This window comes from Apostichopus japonicus, chromosome 2 (assembly GCF_037975245.1).
Source record: "Apostichopus japonicus isolate 1M-3 chromosome 2, ASM3797524v1, whole genome shotgun sequence".
In the NCBI taxonomy this organism is placed as follows: Eukaryota; Metazoa; Echinodermata; class Holothuroidea; order Aspidochirotida; family Stichopodidae; genus Apostichopus; species Apostichopus japonicus.
The window spans coordinates 15,864,257-15,879,045 of NC_092562.1; the positions used below are offsets into that span (position 1 = coordinate 15,864,257).

General features: G+C 36.7%; 1 protein-coding gene across 5 annotated transcripts in view; it reads right to left on the minus strand.

Moving 5' to 3' along the window:
- The window catches only part of LOC139979753 (protein O-linked-mannose beta-1,2-N-acetylglucosaminyltransferase 1-like), a 146,352-nt gene that overhangs the window by 42,646 nt on the left and 88,917 nt on the right, over nt 1-14,789 (minus strand). The gene's annotated exons all lie outside the window — the stretch shown is intronic.

A 14,789-nucleotide genomic window follows, 5' to 3' on the forward strand; every position in this document is an offset into this window, starting at 1 on the left:
ATGGATGGGATTGGCAATTTGGCTGGCAGCAGAAAGGGGGTGGGGATGGGTATGGGGGGGGTCAAGGCATGAGTGGAGGAGGTTATAATGGCAACATGACTGACTAGTCCTTACTAACTCTAATCGTCCAACTTTATTACAGTTCTTTACAACTGCAGAGCTACTGTATTTGTGCAAAAATTGCAATGCATTTTTGGAAAAAAAGGAAAAATCAAATCAATTTACCTGCTAGAATTTAATGCTCTTCTTTTAATATTTATGTAATATTTCATATATACATTGACACTAACCATTACTGAAGGCCTGTTTGTAATAAAGGTTGAAACCCAGACAACTAATATCATATAAGTCTGACATACTGTACTCATAGTACCAGCATATTCAGTAGCATTATTTAATTAAATTTAAATAGTATCTATAAATTGTTTTTAACAAGAAAAGAACCTTGTCAAACACAATCAAATTGACACCCACATTTTTGCAAGCTTCTCTGGCAGTTTGCCATCTCCAAGCTATCCCCGCACTTCATTTTGACGACAAACTTTTCTGATATTCAAAGACATTGAACCACTTTTTGCCTAAGAAAAACTTTTTGATATTTAGTTGGATAAACATTCTCCAAGATCTTATGACAGGAGATACAAAAGGGGGAAAAGGGGTTTCAAAATGTTTGCTTCCAGCTTCAAACAGATTAAATTCAATGAGTCGAAATCTATAAAAACATCTGCAAGACAGGATAAAATAGCTTTACGACACCGTCATGGTCAATGAAGAGCGTTATAAAAAAAAATTGTTAAAAAAAGCCCTGGTAGCGAAGAGCAGAAATCTCTTCGAAGACGGGGTACAGCGACTCCTATTTTATTCTTACACAAACCCTTCCAGTTTTAAACATTGCGAGAAGATGCAAGCCAAAAAATTATTCCGTCTCATGGCATCCCCGAGGGAAATCATGCATCTCCATGACCATGCATCAGAAGACACAAATTTTATGGTTACTAAAATTTAAGTCTTTTTTTGCTCTGAGAACAGTATATAGATTCTCAACCGCATCCAAAATAATGCTCTTAACAGTAAAAAAGAACTAGTCCTTCGCACCAAAAAATTGCCTCCAGGAAACAAGACAGAATCAATCTCTCACAGGATAAGCAGATTTACCCAGGGTTTTGAAGATGGTTGAAGTTGGTTATGAACAAAATGGATAATCGTTTTTAAGTATTTTTCCCTGTCGATGAAAGGGGTTGCTATAGTGAAAGAGGGAAATAAACTTGAGGTGCACCTTCATGCAGAAAGTAAAACAAACATAAACTTAATCTCTGGGAAGCACTATGTGTTGCTGAATATCAATGAAAAATTAAGCCAATTTTAACAAGTCTGAGAAAACTGGAGGACTTGGGGGTACCTCATGTGTCTTTTATCTTCCATCTCTTCCAAATGCCCACATCAGTTTATCGCTAATAGTGATGGCAGTCACAAGTCACCTCTCTAATAAAGAAATGCCAAATACAGTAAATGTACCACACTACACACGGAAGAATACAAACTACGGAAGAATACAAACTACGGAAGAATACAAACTACAGAAGAATACAAACTACAAAAGAATACAAACTACCGAGGAATACAAACTACAGAAGAATACAAATTACAGAAGAATACAAACTACAGAAGCATACAAACTACAGAAGCATACAAACTACAGAAGAATACAAACTACAGAAGGATACAAACTACAGAAGAATAAAAACTACAGAAGAATACAAACTACAGAAGCATACAAACTACAGAAGTATACAAACCACAGAAGAATACAAACTACAGAAGAATGCAAACTACAGAAGAATACAAACTACAGAAGAATACAAACTACAGAAGAATACAAACTACAGAAAAATGCAAACTACAGAAGAATACAAACTACAGAAGAATACAAACTACAGAACTAAAACAGATACAGATTTTGTGTAGTTTTTCCTTAGAATGGTTGATTTGGTTAGAGGAGTATTCAAATGGGCGGTGCCTAGAGAGGGAAGGTGCAGTATGTTCCAAGGTGTCGGTTAGGTAGATGGGAAAGTGCAGATGTGGAGTGGGAGACAGGTAAGAGAGGAGCGATGTAAATCTGTATATACCACTAAACTTTTAATAAAATTTGTTCAACACCATGGAGTTGGCCGAAGGTAGAACGAGATTCATTACGCAACTTATTATTTCAGCTTAACATTCTAGAAAGTTACCTTTCCGAGTAAAAGAAACTTCCATAGAGACAGGATAACAAACACACAGCAGACAACTGTATATATGCACTACAACTTTCATCTCATCACAACCTTGACAGCATAACCCACAAATTTAAACATTCCTATCAAACCAATTTGAGAAAATATTTGTAGTTTTGCCTCTGACTTGTTTAGCTAAGACATTTGCTCTTGTAAGATATCTTGCATTGACGCAGAAGAGAGAGAGAGAGGGTCTCAGGACACGTTTTTTTCCTTCTGTGTAAGTCTCATTTTACTTCCTCTCTGATACGATTGGAAAAAATAGAATGTAATATTATCACTATGCTTTTAGGAAACTGCTCATTACAAGTAAAGTCCATTTGGGAAAGCAGATAGGGTTCTCAAACTTGAAATAATCTCTTGGCGGCGTCAAACGGAGTACGCGGGGAAGAGTTACGTCTACTTTAGGTCAACATATTACCTGTCCTAACAATCACAATTTGTGAAATTGAATAGAAGCCTGTGAGTCTGTGTCTAGGGACAACGCTAGTTTTCAAAAGTGTCAGAGGCAACTAGAAGGGTGAAAACTTTAAAGGAGCATTTAAGTTTTTCTTGCAACATCAGATGACAATTTATCAAATTGAGGCAGATCCCTTCCCTCAACTGTCCCCTTCCATCCCCTCATCCCCACCCCCCCAACTATCCCTAATTGCGCATCAGATTATGTCATGAAATATATAATGAGTATTACGTAACAGTTGGTTATATTCGATTGTAAACGATTTGTCCCAAAACATTTCTTCATTAATACAATATTCAAGTTTTGTACTTTCTCCATACATATTATAAACAAACTTGACAAATGATGTTCATTAGTAAACAGATTGTGTTAGTGAAGAATATTAAAATGTCACCAAAGATGAAGTCTCCGGCTTTAGTTAATAGAATGTTTCAATGGCAAATTTTTGTACATAGAGGAAGATGGTCCACCTCACATGTTACAGTTTGTGACACACAGCTTGTTACCATTTGCGTTGCCAAGACTAAGTACCATACATTAACCACTAGGTCGAGCATCACATTAACACGTACAGTTGCTGACGGCTATATTGGCAAACCAAGATGTACCCTCATGCAAGAACAACTCCAGCAAAAATTACTTTCTTAATTCCTCTGGACAGATGCTAAGTATCTCCAGAAAGCAATTATACTTTTCAACCAAATAAGAAAGCTAGTAACCATACCCTCATTTAACCATAGTGTACAACATTCTTACAGTTGAGTTAGCAATAGGAATGAAGACCTAACCTACCATAAAACAAAATACAAAACTGTAGGTCGTAGGTTATTGTCGTCGTTGAGTGATTTTTATAAGCTATCATTATATTTTATTTAATTAAATATTTAAGTTATTTTTATTTATTAATTGCCAAATTATGGGAAACTAAGAGTTCTTCAAATAATTCTGACCAAGATTTTTTTTTTAAAGTATTGCACTTGGTGATGGTAAGCAAGATGATAGATAGCATTAGTGGAAAGTATATTTGACTGACATAATTGAATGAGTCATGAAATGCAATTGAAAAAAGAGTTTCATCTTTAGAACTATCTGAAGTCATAACTTGAAGATTCAAGCAATAAATTATTAAAGTAAATTGGCAACACAAATTGGCAACACAACATGAACCAACTTGCATATTTAACTAACTACGTGGACTATTTGTGTGACCATTAAACTATATTATAATTCCTTTATCATAATCATTCCTAAAAAATCTTCTGCTTTGCTATGCATTCACATCATGTAGTATTCTTCATTTCGCCGTTTTAGAAAAAAGATCAACAAATCTCAAAGCTGCTCCAGAAATATTCCTCTGATGGAAAAGAATGTTTTTCCACCAGTGCTTATGAATGGATTTACTGATCATGGTTGAAGTGTGGATGTAATAAATGAAAACAACTCCCAGAACAAAAGAAATCATGTCACAACCACAACAGAATGTATTGGGAGGAGGAGAAGGGGTCGAACAGATGAAAAAACATTATTTTATAAAAAACCAAGGTATTTTCATTTCACTATAAATGAATTATGGATTAACAGTTGGTATTGATTGCTAGATCAAGGTCACACACACATGACACATATAATGAAGCAAATATTGTTGCATTTATACACATTGGTACTGTAGAATTGCTGTGCTTTTCAAAACTTTCCTTAAAGCAGGAAACTAAAATGAAATGAAAGACAATGAAACTTATTAAAGAGCAGTTTGCAATTATTAAAACAAATTCCTGCAGAATTAAAATTGTTTACAACAAACTTTTTGATTTTATCCACAGAGCCCAATTAAAGCTCCAAATTTTACAGAAGAAATGACCTGACATCCACAACCAAGCTTTTTTGAACCCAAATAATAAATAAAGCAAAAGACTGCCACCAGTTTTGAATTTCGGCCACTTCATGGTCCATGCATGGGTCAGTAGGGCTAACATGCAGAAACACATCATCTGCTGGCTTATAAGCTGTGGTGGGAAGGAGGGGGGTGGGGGAAGGGGAAAAGTCTGACTGAGCTCTGCAAAGCACAGCCTATACAATGCAGTAACCACTGCAGAAAATGGAGGCAAAGAGACATTAGTTTCACAGATTGAAAGCATTACAAAAGGGGTCAAAAAACAGCTGAAAGAGAAAAAGTTGAAGTGTAGGCTGAGTATTCACAGAACCTTGATATTGGTTCCCCTTGGTGACCCCTAGGCACTCCCCTTCAATTCCCTAGTATTTGATAATACTGCACTGCATCCCTGGTGTCCTCAAAATGGTGACCTTGCGTCAATGACTTTATATTCAGACCACGGATAAAGGATTTCTGGGAATATGCTTGAATTTGATTAAATATATGTAAACTTCATGAATTTTATTGATGAGATTTTATAGCGGGTTGTCCTTACATTTTGATCAATATGCTTAAATTCCTTGTGAAATTGTTGTACATATCAATCTCACTAAAATCGACCACACACACCGCTTTGTATATTAAATGCTATAGCCTCTAGTTTTAGGCAAAGTTTCCTAGTTCCTCTTAGAGGCGTTAACTTAGGTGTGCTTATCGGACAACCATACCTATGACACCAGGATATAAAATTCTATCAAAATATTTGCACAGAATATACAGTATTTTCAAAAATCTAAGATCTAAAGAGCAACAAATACGTTTGACAGTTGTGCATGAAAATTTCTGACCTAAAATTAAAAGAAAACATTAAGTTTTCCCATTAAACCACATTTCATATTGCTTCCATTTTCTATGTGTGGAACAAGTATTCTATAGCTTTCTCATTGATCGGCAAAGAGTTCTTGTTTTTATAGGTCAGAATTACTGATGAGTAAGAAAGATAGTTGCCATAATCCCTTTGATGAATTCTGCCTAATTGAATTAACTTCTAAATAAGATGCAATACCTTTACAAGTTGCATTTACCTTTTGCAATCACCATGGAAACAAAATTGAATTTTTTTCCCCCCTCTTAAATCAAGGACTTGAGTCTTTTTCCCAAAGCATCTTAAATATACAAGCTTTTCTTGATGTGACAGGCTTAAACTAATTTGACTATATCGTTAACAAGCCGTCTCTTGCTATGACCATCCTCCACATAGGCAAAAATTGTGGTCATGTACACACAAGGCTGTTACAAGATTAAACATTTTGAGATATTTAGTACATTTGTGGCGAAAAGTGAACACAAAAATTTGACGGCTTAACAGGCAGATTTATTAAAAAAAATGCTTCTAACATTCCATAGAAGATACAGAGAAGGAGAGGTGACTAAGTAACGATATATGGGAACAAACACACTAAGAGATATATGGGAACATACACACTAAGAACTATGTGTAAAAAAGTGCCCAAAATGGAAGAATATATTCCTAGAAAATTGGTGTAACATAGAACGTGATCAAATATTAGCATATTTTGCTAAACTGTGTTTTTAGCACAGGTTTTTCCTAAACTTTTGGGTCACATGTTCCTTCAAAATTGTGCAAAAAACCTTAGTTGCTAAACTATGGGCAATGTCATATCTACCCCGATTATTTTTGAAAAATTGTACCCAAAAAGTTTAGGAATAACCTGTAGGAAACAAGAAAATATCATCATTATTTTCAACTTTTTTCTTAGGATCTAGGACCAGTTCACTTCATTTTTCAAGCTGTGTCCGATACAGAATTTTGAATTGAGTTATGTATACGTGCTTGCTCTGAAAATTGGTGAGAGAGAATCCCCAAAAGTTGATACAAAACTGCATTCATAGTCTTGGATATAATTTTTTGGCAGCTTCCAGCCAAATTCGTCCTAGTCCAGGAGACCCAAGGGAGTTTATCAATCAATATTACTTGTGTGGGATGATATTTCATGTCATGTTTTCTCAATCTTTAAACAGGTCTATAAAAGAACTGAGAAATATTACTATAAGGACAGTTGGTTACATATTTGGCCAAAAAAATATATAAAGACAAAATAAGACACTGACGCATTCCCTTCAAAAGGAATTCTGAAGAATAGACTTTTATAATTCTGGAGAAATAGAGTCATGTCAAATGTATTACTGAATATTATACCTACAATTTACACTTCCATTGGTTGATAAAACAATTCAGTATGGACTAATTACTTAATTGTTACTCATCATTTCATGCTTGCTTTTGTGATTCAATTATCTGCAGAATAATCGCCACAAGAGCCTTGAAGTAACCCAATTAATTACACGGTCTTCTACAGCAATTATATTTAGAAATTGTTCTTGTTTGTGGAGGATATGTGCAAAAAAAACTGCCTACTTTTGGTTCTTGGAAATGCATTCCCTATCAGATACACCCATAAATTCATGGCCTAACTGTGATACTAATATTAATTGACCGTTCCAAGAAATTCATGAATATGTATAGAACCCAATATCGTTTACTCATAAAAGTAACTGACCATTCATTCACCACCACATTTTTAACTTTTTAACATTTTAAACCACATTTTTAACCCTAAGAAACATTTCCTCATGTACAAGAATGTGTCAGAAGTCACAAGCAGTCAATGCTATTAACAAATATGTCCCAATCCTTATATTCAAAGTAAGCAATAGACCCCACCAAATAGCTCTACTATGAATGGGAAGGAGAGACGTCCTTCTTCCCCATCCACCAACCCTCCCAAAATTAAGTGTGACAGCAAAGACTTTTGGGTGCTGCCACACAAGACAATTTCACCACCACTGGGCATTGGTCTGACTGGTGCACTCCAACCATCTCCTCCTCCCACCCCTCCCCCAAAAAAACACCCCATCTCAAACCTTTATGTGTCAGGGTTCTTGTGATATTAATGTTGGCTTGAGAAAGTGGCAGAGTTGACTGTTTTGAGAAATTATTAAAGTCGATCTGTTGTGTAACAAACAGGTTGACAAATAGTTTGGGTTCAAATTCATCACTGCATGGCCAAGAGATTTGCTTTGTATAAAGGCAATCTGAGCTTTTAATCTTTAAAAAAAAATCTAAAAACACTGAACTCTACACCTCAATGCCTCCTTCAGATCAAATGCCTGTTTTAGGTTTGGAGACGTGCATGAGATCGAACTAATGATGATGTCACTATTAAAGATACAAGATGGAAGCACAAGAAATGTCACAGTAACCAAAAACTAGGTACATGAAAGTCACCTTTGGAAGCCATCTTTATACCAGACAGAATGAAAATAACAACATCTTCAAAGACTCAATCCTCAACAACAACAAACCCTGACCCACATGCTCCATCGCTCTTCCATTCTTCTCCCACTTTGCAATTGAATCTGCTGGCCTCTTTAGGTTTCGGAGACAAACGAAATTTGACTAAGCCATTTCTCAAGTGGATAAAGATACCAACAAAAACTCTCACATTTCTTTAAACCATCTATTATAGCTGTTTTGTTCAAGCATGTCGGTATGTTTGCAAATCCCCTAGTGTATCTTTCCAGATAAAACCATGATAGAATAGAAGAAGATCGGGCTTTATAGATACAAGCAACAAAAGTGAATAATATATGCATCAGTGAAGAAATATGGAAGACACACATCAGTCAAAATAACCACCCTGAACCGGTGTGCTATGACCCGATTCCTCATCCCTGCAACCTGATCTCCTCCTTCTTCAGTTTGATATATGCCTTGCATCTCCAACCTGATTTGCATCTCCTACATATTTCAGACTTTTTGAAAAGTTCTCGGCCTAGCAAAGAGGGATTTCGAGAGACACACTTCAGTGAGGTTCGCTTTAATGTCAAGATCAAATTGGGAACATTTGGAATTGACTTTCACAGACTTCAATGGCATGCATGCTGACCAGGAAATAGTTTTCTGATGGCAAATTATTAGGTATGTACTGACTGACCAGATTGCACTGCCACAATAAGCTAGGAGAAACAAAATGCTAATAAAACATACAACAACCCAGAAAGGCACTTTAGAACAATAAAGAATATATGCTAGGGAGAAATAATCTGCTAGAAATTACAACAACACAGAAGCCACTTTAGAACAATAAAGGTAGGCGTACATGAATGCAAATTTATGAAAAAAAGATTGTTTCAGAGATAAATCTTTGTTGAAGAGCAGATTAACTAGATTCAATGATATCCATCATCCACACTGCAAATATGAGAACAACCAGGTATTCTGGGAGTTAATTTTTATTGTTAATATTTATATGCCCAAATACACAACCCAAATTGCTACCCTTCAGTCATGCTTTCCCACTTATAAGTAGTCTGATAAATTAAAGTCGGTGAATACTCACAGTCAACCCCACCCTCTTTCTGAGGTTAATTACCTGTAAGTAATTACTCTTCTTCTCCTACACACCATAAGATTCCTCTTTCTCTCTCTTTTATCATCACTTTGGTTTCTGGTATGATCCAGGTTTCCAAAAGGGTGTGAAAGGACTGTCCTAATATATGCTCTGAAAGCGACCAATTTAGGGTGATTCATATCTATATATAGACAGATGCAGGTGTAATTTAAGGTGATTCATATCTATAAATAGGCAGATGCAGGTGTAATCTAGGGTGATTCATATCTATACATAGAAAGATGCAGATGTAATTTAGGGTGATTCATCTCTATAAATAGAAAGATGCAGGTGTAATTTAGGGTGATTCATATCTGTATATATAGAAAGATGCAGGCGAATTTTAGGGTGATTCATATCTATATATAGACAGATGCAGGTACAATTTTAATAGTAGAGAGGTGGAGGGTCATAGGTGGTCACCCACAGATAACAATCTTTCTGACAACAATACCAATATTACCAACATGAATATATCAGCAAACAGTGCAATTTCTTAGAGCTAAGATCAAACTCGGACACAAAAGTTAATGCAACCACCACACCCCAACCCATCCTTATTTAGACACCAATAACACCCTCATCATGCTAACCCAATCTGTACCTCTCTCAGGCCCTCATCTGTGAATTATAGCTCTTCCCTGATGAGTCATGCTAAACTAACATTTCTTCCTTGCTTGTACCATTACCAAACAGAAGAGAATGTCATCATTGTAAATACTTAGCTCAAATCACTCCACAAGGCTTTCTGACAAAAAAACCAATTCTATCTTCATAAATGGTTTTAGGAGTATCTCTCAAAAATCCATCAGGCTCACCTTTGACCTTCTTGACAGACAACATTTTCTTGTAAATGGAGCTTCAGCTCCTTAGAAATGAATACATCAAATTGTAATGGTTGATTTGAAGTACACACAGAGCTATGTCTGTTGTCATCATCAGGGGGTCCAGAGGTGCTACCCCTGGGCTAAATTGGAAGAATATGGGATTTTTTATTTTCTTTTACTCATCTGGTATTAGATAGATTTCAGGTAACATCAGCTATAAATTAGCCCATGGGTGAAAGACAAGGTACAAATATCTCTTTTGTATTTGTGACAGATGAATGATTGTACTTTTCGATTGATAAAAGTTGGACTGATGGAGTCAATCTCTGTATATGAGACTACAGCCAAGCTGGACAGACTGAAAGCAGAAAGATATAGTTAAGAAACATTTCACAGAAGGATGGTCCAACCAATAATACAACATAACCTCATTTGCATATAGTAAATCTGGTTCAATGCTATAGAAACATGACAAGAATCTTCTGTAAACCACATCTAGGTTGACGTACGTTTCAAACATGAATATGTATAGGGACATAGCACAATCCACCAATCGTAGCATTTGGGTTTGAAAATTTGACCTACTGTGTGGTTCAAACATCTCCTTATTTATTTATTAGGAAGTGAGATCTTATGAGTTTAAAACAATTTCACAGTTCTATTTTCCTTTTCCCAGGAACTTTCCAAACCAATAGGTCACTTATGGTTTTACAAAACTGTGTAGGATCCAAGCATGATGACATATGTGACAATGAAAATGTTAGGCACTAGACACAAATAAAACTCAGAATGCTCTATTCAGTAGAAAAGAGAAATGGAAGATGACCCAAGAGAGGAGGGGGGGGTAGGGGTGTCAAATGAAGCAATGTAACCAGTAAACAGAGAAAATAGATGTAACCTTTTCAGCAGAAGAAGTGAGCACATTGTGTTATTTGAGAGGGGCAAGGAAAGCGAGGTACATAAAGGACTTTCTTGGCAGCAAACACTGATGTCCCTTCAAGCCACCTTGTGTAGTATCCTTTGATATATTACCCTACAAGGTCACTTTACTACAAAACTAACAAATATTATCAGTTGCACTCTGCAGCTGCCCTTGATGTTATTATAACTGTAAACATGTGACCAACACAATGTTAAGTATAGTTTAATAAGACTTATGATAGAGCTAACCAGAGAATAGGTACTTCACTTGTATATATATATATATATATATATATATATATATATATATATATATATATTTATATATAGAGACCAAAGACCTGGAAGTAAATTAAGATGCCATTCCATACATATCTATCCATAGCTATATAACTGTTAGTAATGGCTTGCAACCATCTGGGAAATGTGGCTAACCACAAGCTCAAGCCATCTGTGACCTTATACTAAGGACAAGGTACTGACCACTACTATTAAAGAGAGACAGGATGATAGGGAGTATGCTACTGATAAAACTGTCAGTTAGACAGGCGGTGATAAGATAAGGGCCTCATCCTCTGCATCTTGGAATCAGAATCTTCTCCTTCTGAAGGAGATGTCAATAAAACTTAGAACGAATGGGGAGTTGTGACTGGATGTAGAAGTCAAAGAACGAACTGAATACTCATACTGAGAATGTTGATCACCTACATGTAAATCTCCAATCACAAAAGACATTTAAGAATTGCCAGGTGCATCCTTTATGTATTTTCACATATTTTGTGTTTTAATTTTGTGTTTTTTACAAAACAAAACAGACCAGCTATTATTTTAAACTCATCAGTTTGTCATTCTGATTTACACAATTCCATAAATGCTTCAAAGGCTGAGAGCTAATAATTGTCAGATTTATAGTCAAAACAATAGCTTTGTGACTCGCTTTTATCTGTGTCTCTCTGCATGATTAAATGACCACGAAGCTATAGCTATCTACTTCTAATGAAAATATGCTTACAAAACCCAGATTGAGCTGCTTCTGGATATTTAAAAGATCACTCACTTTCAACCATCACAGAAATACCTTCATACAGGTGCAGTTTTAATAGCCAACATTTTGTGAAATCCAGTGAATACAAGAAGAACACCAAGAGAATGTATTTAACAAAACCATGTAGTTCTACACGACAGTTGGGGTATATTTTTGTCACAAATATTATGTTTCATCATCTCCACTTCCCTTCCAGCAACATCCTACCTAAAATTTTGTGCTTTGTCCCCTTCCTTCCTCCCTCCTTCCCCTTCCTGAAAATGCTCCTTTAATGAAATAATAGTTTGAGTACAGCTTATTTTTCTGGCCTGTGAATTTGTTGATGGGTTCACTGAATTTTCTACAGTTTTATAGCTTTCATCCATTGTTAGGGTTGAGGGAATAGAGAGAGAGACACTACTGCACTCAAACAACCAGTAGTAGTAAATCTACCTGTGTGATATGTGCATTGTCAATTTGTAGATTAGATATGAGATAACAATCATACATTGTGAGTTTGGTTGAAAAACTTGAAAAAGCCATTTAATTCTACTGTTGTGTAAACAGCTGGCTTAAACAGGAGAGTCAACTTGCAATCTACAGCAGGGGCGGATCCAGGATTTTGAGAAAGGGGGGGGCCGACATCCCGATGGTAGCACTTTAGTGATCTGCGTCCTGGGGAGGGGTCTGTCCTAGGGAGGGGTCTGGGGAGGGGTTGTCCCCTCCTCCTTGGACATTTTTGGTTAATTGTGAGTGCTTAGATGCAAAATGGTGAAACATTTCGCCAAAAACAAGAAAAACCAGAAACGTTGCAGACACGCTTTTTTGTGCACATATTTTTTCTCGATAGACACATATTTAACAACGCTCAACAGTGCATGTACAATGGATACACTATTATTGCGTCGATTCGTTTCTTTCTTTTGCGCGAAAATTATGACACCAGATTCAGCCAGGCGCGGCGGAACGGGAAAATTATTGGGGGGGCTAATGTGTGGAAACTATCTAAGCGGAGCGCCACCATCGGTTGGCGCGGAGCGTACAAGAAAATTTTGGGTTTTTCAAACCTCCAGATGGCCGGAAACGGCACTTCCCGAGTGTTTTATGCTTCGAATACCTAGCCCTAAAATATGGGTCTCAAGCCTGCAATTTCTCAGATTGCACGTAAAAATCTGTAAAAATATTGTAATTTGTATATTCGATGGTGTTTTAAGAGAGTAGCTATTACTCGTAGTGTACTCGCAAAGACGTTTTTGAGTGTAGTAAATTACTACTTGCAATTAAATGCAATAATTAAATAATTAATTAAATAAATATTGGGGGGCTTATCATGCATTTGCCCCCTCAACTTTTTCATTGGGGGCTGAGCCCCCCAAGCCCCCCCCCCCCCGGTTCCGCCGCCACTGGATTCACCCCAAGAAAAAACATAAAACAAGATATATTCAATGAGATAATTATGATATACATATTAATGAAAGGGGGTATAGGCGGTTTTACACTAACGCAACGTAGTCGCCAAGAACCTGAAGTATTTTTAAGGGAGGGCCCGATAATAAGCGGAAACGGATCACCGACCGAAAAAATATCGGAATTTGTGGACTATTTCTTGCTTCCTATTGTATTAAAACAAAGCACCTATGTGAAAGACACAAATCACATTCTGAAAATTGTGGAAGCCCCCCGTTACCAAAAGCAGTAGTACTTGCTACACTCGATGTCGTCGCCATGTATGCCAATACTCCTCAAGAGGAGGCATTAGATATATGTCAAGAAGTCTATGAAAAGGCGGAAAAAGCGAATATGGAATAAATAAAATATCTTCCATATCCATGCGCAAACTAATTGAACTTATTTTTAACAAGAAACTGTTTCGAGTTCAATAACCAATTCTATCTACAAAAGATCGGTTGCGCCATGGGTAGCCAAGCCTCTCCGGAAATCTGTGATATCGTCATGCATAGACTGGAAAACCAGATTTTACCGACAGATAATAAAATCTTAAAATGGCTCCGCTATAGAGATGAAATTCTATTGCTTTACGACGGTTCACCTCAGGAACTTGAACAACTAGTAAACAGGTTGAATGAAATTCACCGCTTCTTAAAGTTTACGGTAGAAATATTACACACAGAGGTAACATACCTAGATTTGAAAATCTTCAAAGGTCCAAGGTTTGAAACCAATGGGTTATTAGACACCAAAGTCTACACCAAACCCACGGAAACCTTCCAATACCTCGACAGAAACTCTGCACACCCACTTGCCACCTTTAAAGGCTTCATTAAAGGGGAAGTCTTACGATACGCACGTCTATGTAACAATGAGACTGATTTCTTACAGAAAAAGAATGCGTTCACAGAGAAACTGTTACTCCGAAAGAGGAAATTGCCTCAGCCACGAAAGGCATAAAATTTGAAAACCGTGGGCAATACCTCACTACCAAACCTAAACAAAAGGAACCACCAATGGTGTTCAAGCTTACCTATACACCCCATATCAAAACCACGCATTTGGAAAATGTACTCTTGAAACATTGGCACTTAATCTCGCAACACGCGGACAGGGGCGTAGCGAAGGTTTTGTTGTTGTTTGGGGTGGTGGAGGATTTGATTTGCCGACTGATCTGGAAGTAGTGACTGAAATGGGGGAGGGGTTTAAGGGGAGGGGGTGTCCCCCTCCCCCTTTGGAAAATTTTTAGTTTTGAAACGTCCTTAGATGCAATCTGGTGCATATTTTAAGTCAAATTTGGCACCGTAGAATTTCCATTTCGATATTATTTTTATGGCAGTCGGCAGAAGAAGAATTAATTGGGACCAATTATCGAACTGTGTTTTCTCTTTCACCGATTGTTGAAATAGTGAAACTTCGTGATGAAAATGTTCAGAAAACTTCCCGGTAATGAGAAATAACAACATTCATTGATATACAAGCGAGAAACG